The sequence below is a fragment of the Eubalaena glacialis genome, chromosome 13 (assembly GCF_028564815.1).
Source record: "Eubalaena glacialis isolate mEubGla1 chromosome 13, mEubGla1.1.hap2.+ XY, whole genome shotgun sequence".
NCBI classification, from domain to species: Eukaryota; Metazoa; Chordata; class Mammalia; order Artiodactyla; family Balaenidae; genus Eubalaena; species Eubalaena glacialis.
This window is the reverse complement of record NC_083728.1, coordinates 13,734,655-13,754,637: the sequence shown is the minus strand read 5'-3', so window position 1 is coordinate 13,754,637 and position 19,983 is coordinate 13,734,655. Positions and strand designations below refer to the sequence as shown.

General features: G+C 51.5%; 1 protein-coding gene across 4 annotated transcripts in view; it reads right to left on the bottom strand.

The window, feature by feature from the left end:
• SULF2 (sulfatase 2) overlaps positions 1-19,599 on the bottom strand; it is a 142,512-nt gene extending 122,913 nt beyond the window's left edge. For 2 of the 4 annotated variants that reach the window (XM_061210356.1, XM_061210359.1), the window contains exon 1: positions 18,559-18,683. The gene's annotated coding sequence lies outside the window, so the exon portion shown is untranslated. Of the gene's footprint in view, positions 1-18,558; positions 18,684-19,055; positions 19,235-19,260 lie in introns of those variants that run through there. The other 2 variants (XM_061210358.1, XM_061210357.1) reach the window with 2 other exon arrangements.
• Positions 19,600-19,983: the final 384 nt, after the last annotated feature.

Below are 19,983 nucleotides of genomic sequence, written 5' to 3'. Positions count from 1 at the left end.
CAGACTGTAGGCAGTGAGGTGGACACACGGAGGCCAGTGAGATGACTGCCATGGAGAGTGCCTGGACCAGGGTGGGGGCAGTGAAGGGGTGAGAAGGGAGATTCCGGATATTGTTGAATAAATGAATAACTTATTGAACAGAGGGAAGACTGGCACACGCCAAGTGTTCCAATGACTACTTCTCTGTAACAATTTACCCCCAAACTTAGCAGTGGAATTTTTTTTTTTTTTTTTTAATGCTCAGGGACTTGGGTTCAGGAATTCCAACGGGACATACCAGGAATGGCTGGTCTCTGCTTTATCATGTCTGAGGCCACAGCTGAAAAGACTCAAGAGGTGGGGACTTGAATCCCCAGTCTGGTGGCTGCTGCTGGCAGTCAGCTGGGGCCTCAGGGAGGGTCTTGCCATGTGGCCTGGGCTTCCTCACAGCATGGGGGCCTCAGGCTGGTGGCTGATTTCTTATGCAGCGGCTTAGGGGTCCAAAAGTGAGCATTCCAGCAGTCAAGGGGGAGCCGCTTCCTCTTTTCTGACTGAACCTCACCTTTTCTGCTGTCCCAGCATTAATCCCGCCATTCTGTTGATTACCAGTGATACACATGCCAGGCCAGATTCATGGACGGGACACCAGGGATGCCCCACCTCTAGACGGAGGGGTGAGAAGATCGCACTGGAGATGAGCATGCGGGGTGTTATCTTGTGGCCCCTGGAAAACACAGGGGGGGCCCTGCCAAGTCATGGAGGCCTGGGCTCGGCAGTGGGTGAGAGCCTCTCCCCTGCACACGTCACCCCTTCTAGGAAGTGAAACTTGATCTGAGTCAGATTCCGTCTGTCTGTATCTGCCAAGCTTTGGAGTCTGTGCCCAGGCCCATTTCAAAGATCCCTGAGCCTCAGGAAGCCCTGGGGTGACGAGAAGCCTTCCCCATGCCCACTCCTCTTTCTCGAATGACCCAAAGGGGTTACATCAGTGGGGCCCGTGCTTAGGCGGATCTGAAGGGAGCAGATGAGGCAGAACGCAAGCTTGCCCTGGATGTGAAGGCACAGTGACAGCCTCTCTTCCTCGCTGCAGAGAACGGAGGTGCCCCAGTTACATCTACATTGAAAACATCGATTTATTTTCACTTTTTAAAAAGTCCCGTCTTTTTAAGCAGAAAAGGAAGCCACCTCATAAATGCAGAAACCCAAACAGAACTGGGTGACCTGATTTTGGGGAACTGGCCCTCACTTCCCCCAGTCCTTTCCTCCTGCTGACGTGAGCAGTGACCCTCCGCAGGGTCGGCCCTTTGGCCCCAGGAGCTCAGGGCCACCGTCCACCAGGAAGCTGCCCGGGCCGGGAGGCTGCCGTCCCCGGTCTCGTTGGGTGGCCGCTGGCTTGTCCTGGGGGGAGACTTCGACTGGGGGGTGCCGGGCTGGGTTTGGGAGGAACGTTAACATAGCCTGGCTGGGCAGGAGAGCTGCAAACAGCTCCAACCTTCTAGAACTCAGCCTGAGACATGAAGCTTCTCCCAGAATCAACCGCTGGAGTTTGATAGGCAGCTCCCAGGAATTTTCTGGCGAGATGGGCAGCTTCTAGGGCCGGGGCTTCTGCTGTGAAGCCAACAGCCTGCTCTGCTCCCCAAAAGGGCGACATGACTGACCTTGACCCCAGCATCCCACATGTCAGGGTATCGGAAGTTCTGCTTGTCACCTGCACTCTTGTTTGTGCCAGATACAGCTTTCTGTCCACTCTCTTTCTTATTTCAGTAAATTTAGTTACAAAGGCAGTTTTCTCCCTCCACAGGGAATGAGCACCACTGGCCCCAAACCAGGGTCTTTCAACTTGGGCACTGCTGACATTTGGGGCTGCGTCATTCTCCGCGGTTGTGTGCGCTGTAGGGTGTTTAGCAGCATCCTTGGCCTCTACCCGTTAGAGGCAAGTAGCAACCACCCCCAAGATGACAATAAAAATGTCTCCAGGGACTTCCCTGGTGGTCCAGTGGTAAAGAATCCGCCTTCCAATGCAGGGGACACGGGTCCAATCCTGGTTGGGGAACTAAGATCCCACATGCTGCGGGGCAACTAAGCCTGCGCGCCACAACTACTGAGCCCTCGCGCCTCAAGTAGAGAGAAGCCCATGTGCCTCAAACTACAGAGCCCACACACCACAACTAGAGAGAAGCCTGTGTGCCACAAGGAAGAGCCTGTGTGCTGCAACGAAAGATCCTGCATGCCACAATGAAGATCCCGCATGCCGCAACTAAGACCTGATGCAGCCAAAAAAAAAAGTCTCCAAATATTGCCTAATGTCCCCTGGGGGGGGGGGGTACAAAATTGCCCCCAGGTGAGAACCCCTGCCATAAATGGATAGCAGCACAAAGAAACAAATGTAGTGACATTACGGTTAAATTCCTGCTTGCCAAGGGTGCTGAACGTTTTCTTGCAAGGGGAGCAGGCCTCTTTGAAGACCACAACAGAGGGGTTAATGGAATTCCCTCCTTGATGACTCAGAAGGCTCAAAAGAGAGCACGATGAAGTTCAATGCCATTAATGGCCTGGGCACGGACTCCTAAGATGAGGACCACTGGGTCCTGCCCACTGGGAACCATGCCTCAACCCGGTCAATGCGACTGGCTGGGCGGGAGGCCAGTGGACTGCCCCACCGCCTGGGCTCACAGGAATTCTGGATGCTGTTTGGTCACCTGTGGAGAGACACCTGTGTGCAGTGGCCTTTGTCTAAAGTGGGGACACAAACTCAAATGCCTGCAGGGCCCAGGCAAGAGAAGTGAGTGACATGGCCTGGATTTAGGGTCACAGGGAGGGGTGGGGACCAGACCACACCAGTGGGGATGCCATTTTCAGAGTAAAAACAGTCAATACATTTTAAACACTGAGCGGGCCAAACAAAGCTCCTCTGGAGCTTGGCTGGGGGCCCATTTGCAACCCTTCGAAGCTACCTGATCTTTTCTGAGCACCTACTATGTGCTAGGTGCTGTGTGGAATGCTGGCCAACAGCTGTGAACACCAGGCAGGCCAGGCCTCTGTCCTGAAGGAGCTGATATTCTGGTGGGGGGAACACATATTTAACAAATGAAGATGAATTTCAGATGATCTTAAGTGCTTTGAAGGGAGTTGTCAGGATGACAGGATAGAGTAAATCAGGGGAGGCCTCTAGGAAGTGATGTCTGCGCCGACACCAGAAGGTGGGTGAGAAGCCAGTTGTGGGCGCAATGCTTTCTAAGCAAGGGAAAAAGCAAGTGCAAAGGCCCTGTGGTGGGAATGAGCTGGGTCGGTAATAAAGACCAGAATGGTAGGAGCAGGGAGCAGGAGTGGCAGCCTGGCATACCTGAGGTTGGACGTCACTTGCCACCCCCCCCACGCCTTCCGGGTAGGCCACACCTGCTGCCCTTCCCGGGTGTTTAGGGGAAATGGGAATCAGATACAGTTCTTCCCACCTCTGTTCTTTGTTGTTTTGTCTTGGCCGCGGACAAAAGCTTCCCTGGCAGCAAGCTACAAAGTTATTTCTGCAAAGGGCTTTTGGCCAAAAGCAATAAAGTCTGACCGTGACAGAGTCATTATTCACGCCTAATTGCGGGCTGGTTCTCGGCGTCGACTGCCTGGCCAGGGCTGGCAATGCCAGTCACTCCCCCTCCCACTTGTTAACCCCACACGTTCTCAGCACTGTTTACCCCCATAGAACCCATATTTAGGTTTCCAGAGACTGTAGTCTCCTTCGAGAAGAACATAAAAGGGATGAAAGGCTATTTTGACTGCTCGGTATTAATAATCCAATTATTTCTTCCCTTTCACCCAATCCACAGCCATGGACACCATGCTCACCCATCAGGCCCCTGCTATTAGGAGATGCGCGTCTCATTAGCTCACCTTGGAAATGGCCTGACACTTAGCAATTATTTGAGAAGATTGTACTCACAGGCAGGGGAGGGAGTCTGAAGCAACTTTTACCAAATAACCCACTAAATTTAGAGATGGGAGTCAGAGAGAATTTCGAATGACAGGTCTGTTTCCAACCCTGGAGTGCTGTGCTGTCTAATTAGCAGCTGGAAATAGACTGTCACGTGGGAGGACAGCCTGGGTCACAGGTGTTCTCTGAGCTGGGATCAGTTTCTCTGGGGGACTCACTGGGTGTCACCAGGTGTTACTGTGTGTCCAGGTGCCCAGTGGCTGGAAGAAAGGGAGTGAGGGCCGGGGTCTGGGGAGGCAGGAGCCCACCCACTGCGCAGGCCATTCCCTTATTACCGTGCACACTCTCCCTTCCGGGGCCAGCTCCAATCAGCCCCATCTTTGGGGTGAGGATGCTGAGCATATTCTGGGAGCTGGCTTTGGCCCATAAAATGAGGGGGGGCTCCCAAACCCTCAGCAGTGCCTGAACTATGGGGCCCCTGCCCTGGAAGAGCTGCTACACAGATTGGGGCATTCTACTTATACCAGACTTAAAAAAAAATTCATCTATCCATCCATCCATCCTCCATTCATTCATTCATTCATTCAAAAATGTTAACTGCTCATCCTGGGGCAGAGCCACTTACTCAGGGGCTGTGCAGAGGTTTCTAACTCTTTTTTTCTGTCCAGCATCTGGTCCCCTTCCCTTGACAACAGTACCCCAATTTCCTTTTGAGGATTCTCTCTCCCCTGCCAAGATGCCCCGCCCTCTCCTGCCATGTAACCAAAGGGTGATCCTATGACAAAAGTTGGCCAATCAGACTCTCTCACTGGGCCCCTGACACTCAAATAGAATGTCAAGAGCAGAAAAAAAAAAAAAAAAGCAGCGGTGCATTTATCGCATTGGAACCCCTCCTTCAGGAGGCTGCCAGCCACTCCTGCTCCTAGGCCCCTAGAACTTCTGAAGCTAAAGCCTTAAGAAGGCCTGGCAGCTTTTACATGTGTGCTCTTAGAAGTCAGGCTATCCTGAGACCACCATACCATGAGGAAGTACAAGCAGCCATGGGAAAAGGCCCTGTGGAGGAGGATGGAGCCGTTCAGCTGACGGCCCCAAAGGAACTCCCATCTCTTGATAAACACTAGCTGCCAGCCGTTTGGGTGGAGCCATTTTGCACCTTCCAGCTGATATCATTTGAAGCAGGAGAACCACCTGGCAACTCACAAACTCGTCAGAAGTAAATAATCATTGCTTTAAGCCACTGAGCTGGGGGTGATCCATTACACAGCAGACACACAGCTAAAGAATCCGCAGTGACACTGATTAGAGCCTGTTCCTCCAACGGGAAGGTTTCCAATGACCTATGATGAGTCAACATTTTTGGTCTCCTGGGGCCAATCAGATGAACACTTAGAGGAGAACATCATTCATTCATTCATTCAATCACTGTTTCAAACAGCGGTAAGCTGGCACAAAGATGAACAAGCTTAAGGAGCTCCTATTCTGGTGGAGGCATCACACACACTGCCTCAGTTTCCTCAGTTATGAAATGGAGATGATAACAGGTCCTGATTAAGAGGATTGTCATGATGATTAAATGCTTGGCAACAAGTACCCATTAGATACTAGATTTTGTTATTATTATAATAAATTGAAGTTCCAATGCATTGTCCCTAGAAGGGTGGCCATTTGGTATGAACAAAGTGTTACAGCAAAGGAAAAACTCAAATGCCCACGTGGGCCAGGCAGGTAACGTAACCAAGTATAAGAAAAACTTGAAACCCGCACGCCTCCTTCTCTCCATCTCTCACTTTACCACTTTTGATACAGGCATTCGAACGCAGAAATATTGCTCCATGAGAGAGGAACAGCAGGGCAAGTGCAATGATAAATGGCAAATAAACTTGGTTGTACCCTCAGACAATAGGGAATGGGGGTGAGGAGGACTGTGGCAAAGTGGAAAATATACCATCAGTGGGGACAGGAGCCCAGTGCGGCCACATATGGCCCATGTCTATTTTTCAGAAGCTGGAAACTCTCATTTTTAAAATGTGAAGTCTCACAGTTGTTAAAAATCTGCCAACTTCAAAAAATGTTAAAAATAGTGTGTAAGTCAAACAAAACATTTCTGTGAGCGGAATATGGGCACTGGTCAGCCAGCCTGTGATGTCCTATTACTAAGGATGGCAGAGCAAGGAGACCTCTCACTTTGTTCATCTGTAAAACGGGGATTAGAATATCCCTGTGCTATAGACTGAATGTTTGCATCCTCCCCAAATCCCTATGTTGAAACCTAATCCTCAATGTCATGGTATCTGAAGTTGTGACCTTTGGAAGGTGATTAGGTCACGAGGGTGGAGCCCTCAGGAATGGGATTAGTGCCCTAATAAAAGACCCCAGAGAGCTCCCTTGCCCCTTCTGCCATGTGAGGACACAGAGAGAAGGTGGTGCCGTCCATGAACCAGAAAGCAGGCTCTCACCAGACACTGGAACTTTTGGCACCTTGATCTTGGACTTCACAGCCTCCAGAACTGTGAGAAATAAATTTTTGTTGTTCATAAGCCACCCAGTCTCTGGTTTTCTAGTACAGCAGCCAGAATGGACTAAGACACCCTGAGCAAGCACTTAGAACACCACCTGGCATGCAGAACTTTCTCAGTTGTGTGTGGGTCCCGGAAAGGAGGTGAGAGAGGCAGGTCTCCTGCAAGGTGATAGCTTCTTCCAGGAGGGGACAACTTGGGGAAAGGGGGGTAGTTGTCATTCGCAGGGCCCAGGGCAGAAATCTTCAATCTAAGAGCCCTCATTACAAGGTCATGTCACCGATCCCTCATTAGAATGTCATGCCACTGATCTCACAGATTAACTTACATATCCCAGGTGGTCTGAGACTGGTCAGAAGTAGAACATTCCACCAGCCCTTCTGCAGGGCCTGATGTCCCTGCTGTGGTACGAGGGAGGTATCTGCTGCTGTGAAAAGGATGTTAGCACAAAGCCCGGCTCCTCCACTGGGCTGGGTACCGGGAGGGGACAGGGACTGGTGACTAGGTGAGAGCAACCCTCTCCACTCTTACCTGTGCTTTTGGCAGATGACAAACAGGTTTCGACTCCCTTGCCTTGAGCAAGAATCCCCAAACACTAGATTCAGATCCACCAGCACATCTCCAAGCCTCCTTCCTTGATTCTTTCTTCCCCAAAATATTTCCTGAGCACTCAGAGTGCCAGGCCTTGTTCTAGGTGCCGGGATACAAACAAGGTCCCCACAACCATGGGGCGTACTTTTTAGCAAGAGGACAAAGGACAAAGAAGCAAATAAGTAAATCCAGGTAATTCCAGAGAGTAAAAAGTGCTATAAATATAAACCAAGGAGGCATTCTTGACATTCTGAGGAGGTGGCATTTGAGCTGAGACCTGAAGGATCAAGAGGAGCCAGACTTGTGATGCTATGAAGAGCGGTCCAGGCAGTGGGAACAGGAAGAGCAAAGGCCCTGAGGTTGGAACAAGCACTGATGCAGCCAAGGAACAGAGAGGAGGCCAGTGTGACTGGGTGTAATATGCTGAGTGGAGTGAGACGGAGGTGGAGGCCAGGCGGGGCAGGGCAAAGTAGACTTTATTATGGGTGCAGCGGGCCCCTGGAGGGAAGGTTTTATTCGAGGAGCTGCCAGCTCCTACAAGCCCTTTTGGGATTTTGCAGAAATGCTCCCTTGTTAGCACCTACTCTCCTGCTTCAGCAGCCCTCAGCTTCAGTTGCACATTGGAATCATCTGGGAGCTGTAAAATAGCCTGATGCCTGCCCCTCCCCCCACCCAGGGGTGCTGATTTAATTGGTCTGGGTATGGCCTGGGCACTGGAACTTAAGAGCTCCCCTGGAGATTCTGTTAGGAACCCCAGCTCCACTCACAAGCATCTCCCTGTGCACATGGTGAGAAGCCCCATCCTGGGCTCCTAGGACACCCTCAGGGCCCTGTCCTATAGGTCCTTCCCCTACAGGTCAGCTCCTTTCCTGAGATGGACTCACTGAGGCCTAAAAGAGGAGGTGGGCGGGGCAGGGTTGGGGGTGGACATGACGTAGCTCATCAGCTCAGGAAGCCACAGAATCAATCTCTAAGCCCAGTTATGCCTTCAGCCTGCTCCTGTCTCTCAGAGCTGGACGTTGCTCATCAGCAGGAGGGAAACCAATGGCTTTGCTTATGAACAGAGTGGCTGAAAAGACCATACAGGATGCTAGGTGTAAACGCACTTCAAAAGCTAAAAACAACTGACGCAGCCACTATAGAAAACAGTGTGGAGTTTCCTCAAAAAATTAAAAATAGAACTACCACATGAGGGACTTCCCTGGTGGCGCAGTGCTTAAGAATCCGCCTGCCAATGCAGGGGACACGGATTTGAGCCCTGGTCTGGGAAGATCCCACATGCCGCGGAGCAACTAAGCCCATGCGCCACATGTACTGAGCCTGCACTCTAGAGCCCGTGAGCCACAACTACTGATGTCTGTGCTCTCTAGAGCCCGCTAGCCGCAACTACTGAGCCCATGCGCTGCAGCTACTGAAGACCGTGAGCCTAGAGCCCGTGTTCTGCAACAAGAGAAGCCACCGCAATGAGAAGCCCGTGCACCGCAACAAAGAGTAGCCCCCGCTCGCCTCAACTAGAGAAAGCCCGCGCAGCAATGAAGACCCAACGCAGCCAAAAAAACAAAACAAAAAACCAAAAAACTACCACATGATCCAGCAATTCCACTTCTGGGTATTTATCCCAAGGAAATCAAATCACTCGAAAAGCTATCTGCACTGACCCCCCGCCATGTTCACTGAAGCATTACTTACAGTAGCCATGATATGGAAACAATCTAAGTGTCCACTGATGGATGAATGGGTAAAGAAAATGTGGTATATGTCTATAATGGATTATTCAGCCATACAAAAGAAGGAACTCTTGCCGTTTGCGACAACATGGATGGACCTCAAGGGCATTACGCTAAGTGAAATAAATCAGAGAAAGACAAATACTGCATGATCTAAATCTAAAAACAAAAAACAAACCCATAACTGAACTCATAGCTACAGAGAACACATTGGTGGTTGCCAAAGGCGGGGGGTGGGGGATGAGCGAAATGGGTGAAGGTGGTCAAAGATATAAACTTCCAGATATAAAATAAATAAGTCTTGGGGATATAATGTACAGCATGGTGACTACAGTTAACAATACTGTACTGTATATTTGAAAGCTGCTAAGAGAGTAGATCTTAAAAGTTCTCATCCCAAGGAAAAACTGCAACTATGTGTGGCAATGGATGTTTACACTTACTGGGTAACCATTTTGCAATGTGTACATGTATCAAATCATTACATTGTAATCATTATGTTGTATATCTAAAATGAATACAATGTTACATGTCAATTATATCTCAATTTAAAAAAGCTAAAAAGTATCTACAAATATAAGCAATAACAACTATGACAGCGATAACATCTGCGTTTTGAGGCAATTTCCATGTACCCACACACCATTCTAGTGTTTCACAGTAACTCTAGGAGGAGTCTACTGGGATTGCCCCCATTTTACAGAAGAGGGATCTCAGGCTCAGAGAGGTCAACTGACTTGCCCAGCTCCACCCAGCTTCTGAGTGGCCAAGCTGGGATCTGAACCAGGAAGTCTGGTTCTGGAGTCTACATCCTTAACCATTATGACACATGGATTCTCAGGGAGTTATGTTCAATCATCTGTACCATCTTCATCTCCTACCCAGGTGGAAACCACTGATATCCAGATTAACCCAAGAACTCATCACCCCATTCACTGGAGAGGCTGGTCCACGCCAGCCACATGGGTTTATTTCACTAGCTGGACTGGGACATTTTAGGAACATGTCAACAGGAGGGTGAGGGGCAGAAAGAGGGGCTTGGGGACAACTCTGAGGCAGAAACTGTGGGTGCCTCCCCTTCCGGTCATTCCCTGGTCTACAGGACCCCAGTTTTTTTCAGGGGGTGGACCTTCCCCCACCCTGGCAACAAACCAGCATTAGTCTAAGCCAGTGGTTCTCAAGGGGGTGAAATCATTCCCCAAAGAGGTGTTTCTCTGGAATTTGTGAGGTTTTGGTTGTCACATGACTGGGGGATACTTCTGGTGTCTAGTGGGGTTGCAGGGATGGTGGATAACACAATGCTCCACGCAGTGAAGAATCGCCCCATTTCCAGCATGACTTTTGGACATCCCACCAGACATTCATGTAGGTGAAAAAGTTTTTACATTGCCTGACCTTAAACATGAACTCCACTTCACATATAAACACCAAAGATGTACTTGTGTGGTTCTACCCTATGCTGAATTTTCCAGGAATGCAACCACTAAGTAAACTGAGGGAAGACTGTAGTTTGTTTCATTTGGAAATTTTGGTAAATTGTTCTCTTTTGGAAAATCATATTACTTATGGCCGTAGCACTTGTGGTCTTCAAGTTGCCAAAACCAAACATCTGTATCCCACTGCATTTGTAGCTGTCAAATTTATGTGATTCTACACTAGTGTGAGCATCTGACTGCTTCATTACACCTTCTAATGTAGTTGTGTCTAAGTGTTCATAGGCTGCAATATATATGTTTAATTATAAATCACTTTCCTTTTTAGCTTTTCTTTAAACTACAGTCAGGGTACTTTATTGATTAAAATATATGTGTAGACAGGTTATATTATCTATGAATTTACTTCAGGTAAACTTGGCAAAATATGTTTGTTATAAGAAGAGGGTGTTTGACCTGCTAATTTGGGGAACCACTAAGCTAAACCGAACATAAAAACCTTATTTCCCTTTGTCAGTGTTTGGCTTAGAGGCTAGTACAAAACCCAACCCCAGGCCAATGAAGCTAAAGCTAAGTCTGCTGGGGTGGGGGTGTTCTTGGAAGGGTTTTGCTCTCTAATTAAAAGACAGATGGCAAGGAATCCTGCTCTTTATTCCCATTTTGTAGGGGGATGTGATGTCTGGAGCTGTGGCAGCCATCTTGAGATCATGAAGCAACAAAGACCATGAAGCTGAGGACAGAGGAACAGGCTAGGAACATCCTGGGTCCTTGATGACATTATTTTTTACCAACAAATTGGTCCTTGGGCTCCCCTGCTTTGGATTCTCATTATGTGAGAATTAAGTGTTGCTACTGCATAAGCCACTCTCAGCCAGGAACTCTATTACTTGCAGTGAACACATCTTGATTCACACTCAAACGATTAGGACTCCAAACCACTAAGACTCTAGTAGGCTTTCCTCCTCTCTGAAATATCAAGGTAAGTAGCCTGCAATCAGAAGTCTGTGGACAGTGCCCGTCTCTAGAACAGGCCAGAAATGCTGCTTTTGGGTGATCTGATTTTCACTAGAGCATGAACATCTCCTGGACTTTTGTGGCTAAAAACACTCCCTTTTTCTGGCTGCTGAGGTGGGTCAAGTCACCCGCTGGGACCCTGGTCTCCAGCCAATAAGAAAAGCTGTTGGCAGCATTCTTCTCCTAACACATCTGGCTTCCACCTGGCCAAACACATCTCGGGTACTGTTCATGGTCCCCGGGGATGGCCCTGTCCATCAACTCACACACACAAGCCCTGCTCATGACGACTCTGAGTTTGGGATAGAACTTATCCAAGTTTCAAGCAAGGCCCAGGTGTATAAAGCAGTGGATACAGGCCTTTCGTAAGATGAAGCTACATGCCAGAGGCCAGGGCCACTGGGCAGCATGTGTTTTGGAATCATATTAAGAGACTGTGGAAAATTCAAAACAGTAGCGGATGCTGGTTAGAGAAAATTCCACAAAGTCTGGGTCTGGGCTGGAGGAGAAGCTCTGAAGACCATGCGACCAGCTGTTCTACCAAGGAGGCACCGTGCTGCCTGTAAGGCCCAGGATCCCATATGAACTTAAGCAGTTTCCCGAGGGCATCTGTTGCAGAGTAATGACTATTTAGCTCTGTCTGCTAATCACTGAGCAATGAGTAGACGGACAAGGTGGGGTGAAGGGGCTCAGCCTGAGCCTTTGGGAATTTCTCAGGAGCATCATAAAGAGGTAAGCATGTGGGATGTGCTAAAAATATTCATCCAATTGATGCATGACAGGCACTGGAGCGGGGGAGGAGGGAGGAAAGCCCACCAGGGAACAAAATACATTCTCCCTAGATGATCGTGTCCAGTCCCAGGGCTTAAAATAACATGGATGTACTGATGACTCTCAAATTTCACTTGCCAGTACCAACCAGCTCCAGACTTGTGTATCAGCACCCAGTGAGCTTTCCGCCACCCAGGTCGAGTGTCATCTCAAACCCAACATTTCCACAACTACATTCTGGATCATCCTCCCTCCTCCAAACCTTCTCTCCTCGTCTTCCCTATTTAGGAATCACCATACACCAAGCTGCCCAGTCATCTTTGACTCCTCGGCCCTAGAGATATTTGGGGCTGAGACATTCTTTGTTGTGGGGTTGTCCTGCACATTGTAGGGTGTTTAACAGCATCCCTGGCTTCCACCCACTAGATACCAGTAGCATCTCCTCCCTAGTTGTGACAACCAAAAACATCTCCAGACATTGCTAAATGTCTCCTGGGGGGCAAAGTTGTCCTTGGTTGAAAACTACAGCTCTTCCCTCATTTTGAGTATCCAATCCACCAGAAAGTTCTACTGGCTTTGCCCCCAAAATATATCTCCAATCCACCCATTTCACTCCATCTCCATTACTACCACCAAAATCCTGGCCAATATCAGCTCACCATCCTCATGTCTCTGCTTCCACCTGCAAAGCATCCCTCTCATGGTAGCCACTGAGATCTTTTTAAAACACCAATCCTGTCATTCCCTGACTTAAAACTCTCCAGTGGTTTTCCATTTCATTTGAAATAAAATCTAAATTTCTCACCCTGGCCCCCATTTCTCACCACTGACCTCATTCCCCTCCCCCGCTTACTCACTACCCTTCACCCCACTGGACTTCTATTTGTGTTTTAAACAGGTGTCTGGAACAGGCCACTCCTCTCCACCTCCAGGCCTTTGCACTGGCTGTTCCTTCTACCTGGAATGCTCTTCCTCTAGATCTTCCCCAGGTTGGCTCATCTCAAAATTTAGGTCAAAACTCAAAAGTCACATCCTCAGAGAGGCCTCCCTTGACCACCTGCCAAAAGTTGCCCTCCCCCACTCCCCATCATTTCCTATCACATCACTATCTTGTTTCCACCGTAGAGCCTGTCACTTTCTGAAAGAGCCTCGGACTTGTTTGCTTGTGTATTATCTGCTTTCTCACCCTCTGGAATGTAATTCTATGACAGCAGGGTTCTCTCTTGTTCATCCTAACGCCTAACACAGTGCCTGGCACACAATAGCTGCTCAATAAACACGTGTGCACTGACAAATGAGAGGAACGACCTTTTAATCTGTACTGCAGTTTCCAGAACACCTTTATATGCCCGATCTCACTTAGAGCATTTCCTCTGCCTTCCGGCTGCCCCTGCATCAGACAGGAATACAAGATATGCACACTCGAGGGCCCTCTTTCCACCTCTTTGCTGATGCGGAACACACACACATATGCACACACACACAGGGCACTCTGGTTCCCTTCCAGCAGCCAGGGCCCTCCCTGGGAGTTTGATTCAGCAGGGTCTGGAATTTGAGCTTTTTAACAAATACCTCCGGACGACTCTCGTGGTGGAAGGTTGGGCAAACACTGCCCCACCAGAAATCACAGAATCGCAGAAGTCCCTCGCTGACTGTTTCAAGGACCTGTAGGGACCTGGGCCACTCTCCGCTGGAATGGGTTGAATGCCTTGAGCCGTCATGAGCCTTACTTCAAACTGTTGGAGCCTAGAAGACACTAGGGTCTGCAGCCCATCCAGGAGGAAGAGTTTCAGAAGAAGAGACCTTCAGCCCCTTACCCCTTAAGAATAAAGGTGTAGAGTCTCTCGCGGGAAATGAGACAGGCTGGGACCTGGGACCCTCTGCTGCAGTGCCGCAGTTCTTGCACCTGCTCAAACGCCTCCTCGAGCAACAAAATACAAAGAAACTATAAGGGAATAAAAATAGCTGTGTGCATGCACAGTTGGGGCAAATTCTGGACAACAAGATACAAAGAGACCAACCGCCACTTCTAAAGAGCCCGGAGCAAAAGCAGGGTACTGCGCATGCCCCCTGCACACAGCACCACCAAGGGGGTGGGCAGACCACCCAAGCCACACCTCCAGCCTGACCCCTGGACACACCCCTACCTTCACCCCATATAAGGAATCAGCTCACACCACCCTGAGGGAGCGAGCTAGCAAGGGAACCTGTTACTTGTTCTTGCTGCCCCCTGCAGCAGTAGGGGCCCCAATAAAGCCTTACCTGCAAAAAAAAAAAAAAAAAAAAGAAAGAAGAAATCACAGAATTCAGGCCAGGTAGCACCTGTGAGACACTAAGGCAGAAAAGTCCAGCCTCCAATGCCTGTTAACCTCAGTGGAGGGGCAGGGGAGGCTGCCCGCTCAGTAGCTGTTTCTGTGGTACCCCCTTGACCAAATTGGAAGCAGGTTCATCTGGCCATCATGTCTCACATTCATGTCCCCCCCTCATCATAGGCATTGGCGGTCTGCCTCCGCAGCAGCCAGGCTCCCTTTCCCTGGTGTCCTCTGGGGCTCTGGGGTCTTAGTTGGTCTTCCCCCAGCTCCAGGGTGGGGCCTGGGAGCCTGGCCTAAGCCCCTGGTCATTGACTCATTTCCATGGCCAGTGACTGATGTGGAGTGAGCACGTGACATAAAACAGTCTAATCGGAGGGACGCTTGGGGCTTGGGTGGGCATTACCAGAAAAGGGGCTTGTTCTTTTCTGGCGGGCTCGAACCAGAGAGGATGAGAGGACAGCTCTTGAGCTCAACTCCTTAATCATGAGAACAGCCAATGTTTCCCCAGGGCTTGCCTGTGTCAGACACCATGATAAGCACTTGACATTGATGATCTCATTTCAGCCTTTCCTACCAGCCAGGAGAGAGGCGCTATGATCGTCGTCATTTGCTGGATGAGAACACTGAGGCGTAGAAAGGTTAAGTAATGTGCCGTGGATCACATAACTGGGCAGGTAGCCACGCAGGGGGGCTCTCCCGACCACGGTGCTAGAGCCTGCCCGCCTCTCAGAGCTGGAGAGAGAAACCAGCCCCGTGGAAGGAAGAGCAGAGATGGAGAGGAACAGATTCTCAGGCCAAAATCTGAGCCCTGACTCAGCTGCGCCTGAAGCTGTTACCTTAGCATTTTTTGGTCATGAAAGCCAGTAAGTCCCTTTCTCTTCTTAAATTGATTTGAGATTTTTTCCCCCCTACTTTCTGTTGCTTACAAGAGAAAAGATCCCAGTTACTTCCCAGTCCTTCTAGGAAAGTACCCCTAACTGATAATCCACTTGCGACTTGCACACAGCAGCTGCCCAGTAAACACCAGCAGATGCGGGTGAGGACGGCTCTCGCTTCCCACCCGTTAACCCGCTGGGTCTGTAACCCTGACACCCACCTGCAGCCAGCCCAACGCCACTTCTCCTTTCCTCTCCGAGTGAGGCCTGGTTCCCTAGCAACCACCCCAGTTAGGCAAACACGTCATTTATCAGGATGCCAATTAATTATAATGATCTTAATGATCTTCCAATTAGGCAGCGCCTTACATCTGGATCAGGGGCACTGCAGATTTCCCGCCAGGGCCCATCACAAGGAGGTGCATGGAAGGTAGGCCAGGGTGAGGCCTCCCTCACCTGGAGGTCAGCACTGAGAGGAGGCCCTACCTTCCACATCCACTGGTCACAAAGGGCCCAGGCCTGAAACAAAGGGCCCTGGACCCCCTCCCCCCTCCCCCACCCCTCCAGGAACAGGCCGATGCGACTCCATCACCAACCACAAGAGGGCCACACCTCTTGGAGAATTTTCACCCTCTTGCCATTGTGCCTTCACTGGGCACAAACCCTCCCCTCAGATCTCATGGCTTTTGGCTGTCAGTCCGCGTGATATATCCCTTTGCATCCTGACTCAGGGAGAGTGTGTGTGTACTTGCAGGGAGAAGGGAACGTGGCCAGGCAATCACGTATTTTCCTCAAGGCATCCCTCACCCCCGAAACCAAAATACAAACCCCAGCCTCCCCCAAACACTGGAGGTTTTTGGAGAGAAGTGGGATTACTGAGGGGCTTCTGCCTTTCAAAGTTTGATCGTCTAATTTTGTTTCTTTTCTTCCCCCACTGCGCATCTGTTTCTTCTACACTTGGAATAAAGGCCAAGGAGGGAAGAGAGTACAGTGGGTCAGAGTGGACCCCGGAGGCCCAGGGTCTCGCCAATCCCAGCTCTACCACTGACCAGCTGTTGGAAAGTCACGATCCTCTCAGTGCCTTAGTTTCCTCCTCTTTAACACGATGACAATCACAGGACCTACCTCCCAGGGGTTTTGAGTGAATGAAATGAGTTATTATGCCTAAGGATTTAGAACAGTGCTTGGCCCATGAAACACTACGTAAGTGTTAACTATCATATCAAGTCTAGACTAAACCCTTTCTTTTAAATACAAAATGGTCAGAAATGATGATATTCTTCTGCAGGACAAGGCTTTCAGTCTCTTTCTGAGGGAAGGAAGTCTAAGAACAGATTGGATGGAGTTGGGCCAGATTCCCTGTCTGGCTAACTCAGGAGACCAGAAGCTGCCCCCTTGAGGCAGGTCCAAACAGATAAAGTGAACATATCCAGGGAAAGGAAGAGAGAAATATTATTCCCAAATCCAAAGGATCTTAAAGTGTGAGGGTGTGCGACTGCACACCAGCTAGGTCCTAGGGATGGCGGCTAAAGGGAGTTGTTGGGCAGGGGACACACACATGTACATACACCACACACAGTCTCACACACAGCCTCACACACAGCCACATGGTCCTCCTCCAGGCGGAGGCTTTTTACAATTAACTCATCACTCAACCCTCAAGCTTGAAAACTTAACATGTTATTAAGGTTTCAGACAAAGCCATAAATTCAAATTAAAAAACCCAATAAATATACACAAAGCCCAAAGCCCAAACCCACACTGACTCTCAGCCATGGCAGCCATGCCGACATCATGCATTTATGTGCATAAACTTGGCCCAAGGAAGATCCTTCATGAGCAAACGTCCAACTGCCATCAGCCAAGCCTGCCACTATCTCCCCTCGAGCTGCTTATGAGGACACTAAATTACACACCTGGACAGGCTGTTGTGATGAGTTCTCTCCTCCACACGTGGGACAAGCACAGCTGGGAGAACCTCTCTCACCAGGTGAGTGGTCTTCAGTCTGTCCTCCCCACCCCCTTTCTATATGGAATGAATGCCTTTAATTTAATTAAAACCCTCCAGTGGCTCCGCAATGGGTAGTGGAGATGCAGCAATAGCAAATCTCCTTCACTATTAACTACAAGATGAGAGTAACTGTTCCTGCTCCGGGGAGAGACACTGGGTGTCCTCCAGGGAAAGCCCATCCTCCCTGCTTCTCTGGCCCCCAGAGAACCTGCTCAAGAGCAGCCTCCCTTCTCTGCCCCAAAGGAAGGGGGAGCGGCACTGTGGGAAAGAGGCAGGGGACAGATGGAGGGGCACGCGGGAGGGTGTCCCGACATGCACAGATGTGCAAATACCCAGATTCAAATGTAAGCTAAATGTAATGACTTGGTTAATTAAATATTGACTTTTAACTCAAAAAGTGATTAAAACAAGCTGCAGGAAAGGCTGTCCAGAGAGGAGAGGGAGCAGGGAATGATTCAGAACTTTCAGGAAGGGCGAAGAGGAGAAGGAAAAAGGGGACTGTCAAAATGAATGTCTGGGCTTGTCCTACTGTGTGCAGAGGCCATGGTCTTCAGTCTCTACACGGGGAGTTGCGGACAGAGGTCATTGGGCAAAACTAGGATTTGTGGGTGTCGCCTTACTGTTTCCCACCCTTAGACCGCATCTCTTTCCCTAGCTGCCCTCAAAGTGAACTGAAAGCTGGTGGTGCTCAGAACTCGAGTCTGTTCATCGCTTTTCTCTGGATCATAACGCGGTGCCGGGCACCAGGAGGTGCTCCATAAAGGCTTGCAGAACGAATGAATGAACTACTATAAAGAAGATTAAAAAAAAAAAGTACACTCCTAGAAATCGCTGCAGCTTCACTGCCACACTTCCGAAATCCTCGGGCGGCTGGACGCGAGCATCTCTCTACAAGGAGATGAGAACTGGTTCTGACCCAGCCTGGGAGGAAATTTGTCTTTATAATCCCATTTGCTTTCAGTATGTGCGAGTTCCCTATCACTCTGAAGATCCGGTCCACTGCTTTCCCGTGTCCTGCCCGGACAAGCCCCACGTGGTCTGGCTTCTAGCCGGTCCGTTGGGTCTAAACTCAAAGGGGTCAAGGAGGCCATCCCCCTGCGGCCGGCGAGTCCAGGAGCGCTGCCCCCGAGGTCTCCAAGGCTCCGCGAGGCGCGTCGGCGGGTCAGGGGCGCGGTGGAAAGTCCTCGCCCGCTCGCCCAACCCGCCAGAGGGGTCAAACGGGTCATCCTCCCGCGGCCCGCCGGCGCCGGAGCCACCCTGCAGCCCGCGGTCTGCGCTGGGGCCGGAGCTGGGCGGTGGGGACTGGCCCCAAGCTCACCTGGGAAGCACTCGCGGCCGCGCACGCCCCGGGGCCGACTTCGGCCGCGGGGAGCCCCCGCCCCGCCCACCTGGCCCCCGCGCCCCACTCACCAGCGCGCACGGCCCCGGCGGCCTCACCGCGCGCGGGGCGCCGCCGCCTCTACCGCAGCCCGGCCGGGCCGCGGGGCGCAGGAGAGTCCGCGCCGCCGCCGCTGCTGCTGCTGCTGTTGCTGCCGCCGCCGCTGCTGCATCCCCAGTGAGTGCTGCTGCCGCTGCCGCTCCTCCTCCCCTCCCTCCGCCTCCTCCCGCCTCTCCGCCCTCTGGCTTCGCCGCCGCCGCCCCCCGGCTCCCGCCCCGGCGCGCCGCCCTCGCCAAAGTCCGGGTCCGGGCCCTGCTCGGGCCGCTCTCGCATCGCCCCAGCCTGGCCGGCCGCGCCGCCCGAGCCAGCCCCTTGGCACCGTGCGGCCCGGACCCCCGACTGCCTGCCTGCCGCCCAGCTCCGCGCGGGGGAGGCGAGCGCGCGCCGGGGAGGGGAGCGGCGGGCCGGCAGCAGCGGGGGCCCCCGCCGCGGCGCCCTCCCGGTGCCCCAGCGCGCGCGAGCTCTTTACCTCTGGCTGGAAGGACGGGCGGCTCGGACGGCCCGGCCCTGCTGTCCCCGGCGTCCGGCCCTGGCCCCGAAGTCTGGCCCCGGACGGCGCAACGGCGGAGAGCGCGGATCTGGGCAGCCCTCTGCCTCTTGATGCCTCGGGACCCCGCTGGCCGCGCTCCCGGCGCCGAGCGCGCACCCTCGCCGGGCCACAGACGCACACTCACCCGACACACACTCGCTCCAGCTCGCCCTCGGCGGAGAGTTGAAACAGCTGTGGGATTCGCCCAGGAGCTGGAAATGAGGGAGGGACGCGGGCCGGAGCCGTGCGTGCGAGGGGGTGTGTGTGTGTTGACACACACACACACGAGGAGGGCATCTCTAATAACTCAAATATTGCAATAAAGTCAGGAGGGCCATCGATCAGGTCCACTTGGCTGGAAGCGAAGAGAAAGAATCCTTGCCTCTTTTCCGCTTTCTTTTTCTCCTCCCTCTGAGCTGGAAGGAGCCAAGCGTTCCTCGGGACGTGCGACAGTCCCGGCCGGGCGCTCCCCTCGTAATGACACGTTAATAAATGTTTTCTTTTATCTGCTTTCACAAGGGCTCGCCCCGGCCTGCAAACACCCGACAGTCTGCGCTGAAAGCCCCGCGCTCGCCTCGAACCACACACGTTAGCTTTTGGAGACGCCGGCTCGAGCCGTGACCCGCGACTGGATCGCAGGGTGAACTGCCCACGCGCCCAGGAATCTCCCCGAGACATTAACTTGAGCTCACGTGAAAATAGCTGCCGTTGCCCAGAAATGGTCCGGGAATAGGAAAGAAAGGAGGAGAAAGTGGCTTCCTCCGAAAGGGGAGGAATTCGACTCAAGGTGGTGCTGTCTACCGCGCTTTCCACTGTCCCCAGCGTCGCAGAAGAGGCCAGAGGGGGACCGGGCTGACAGGGATGGGCA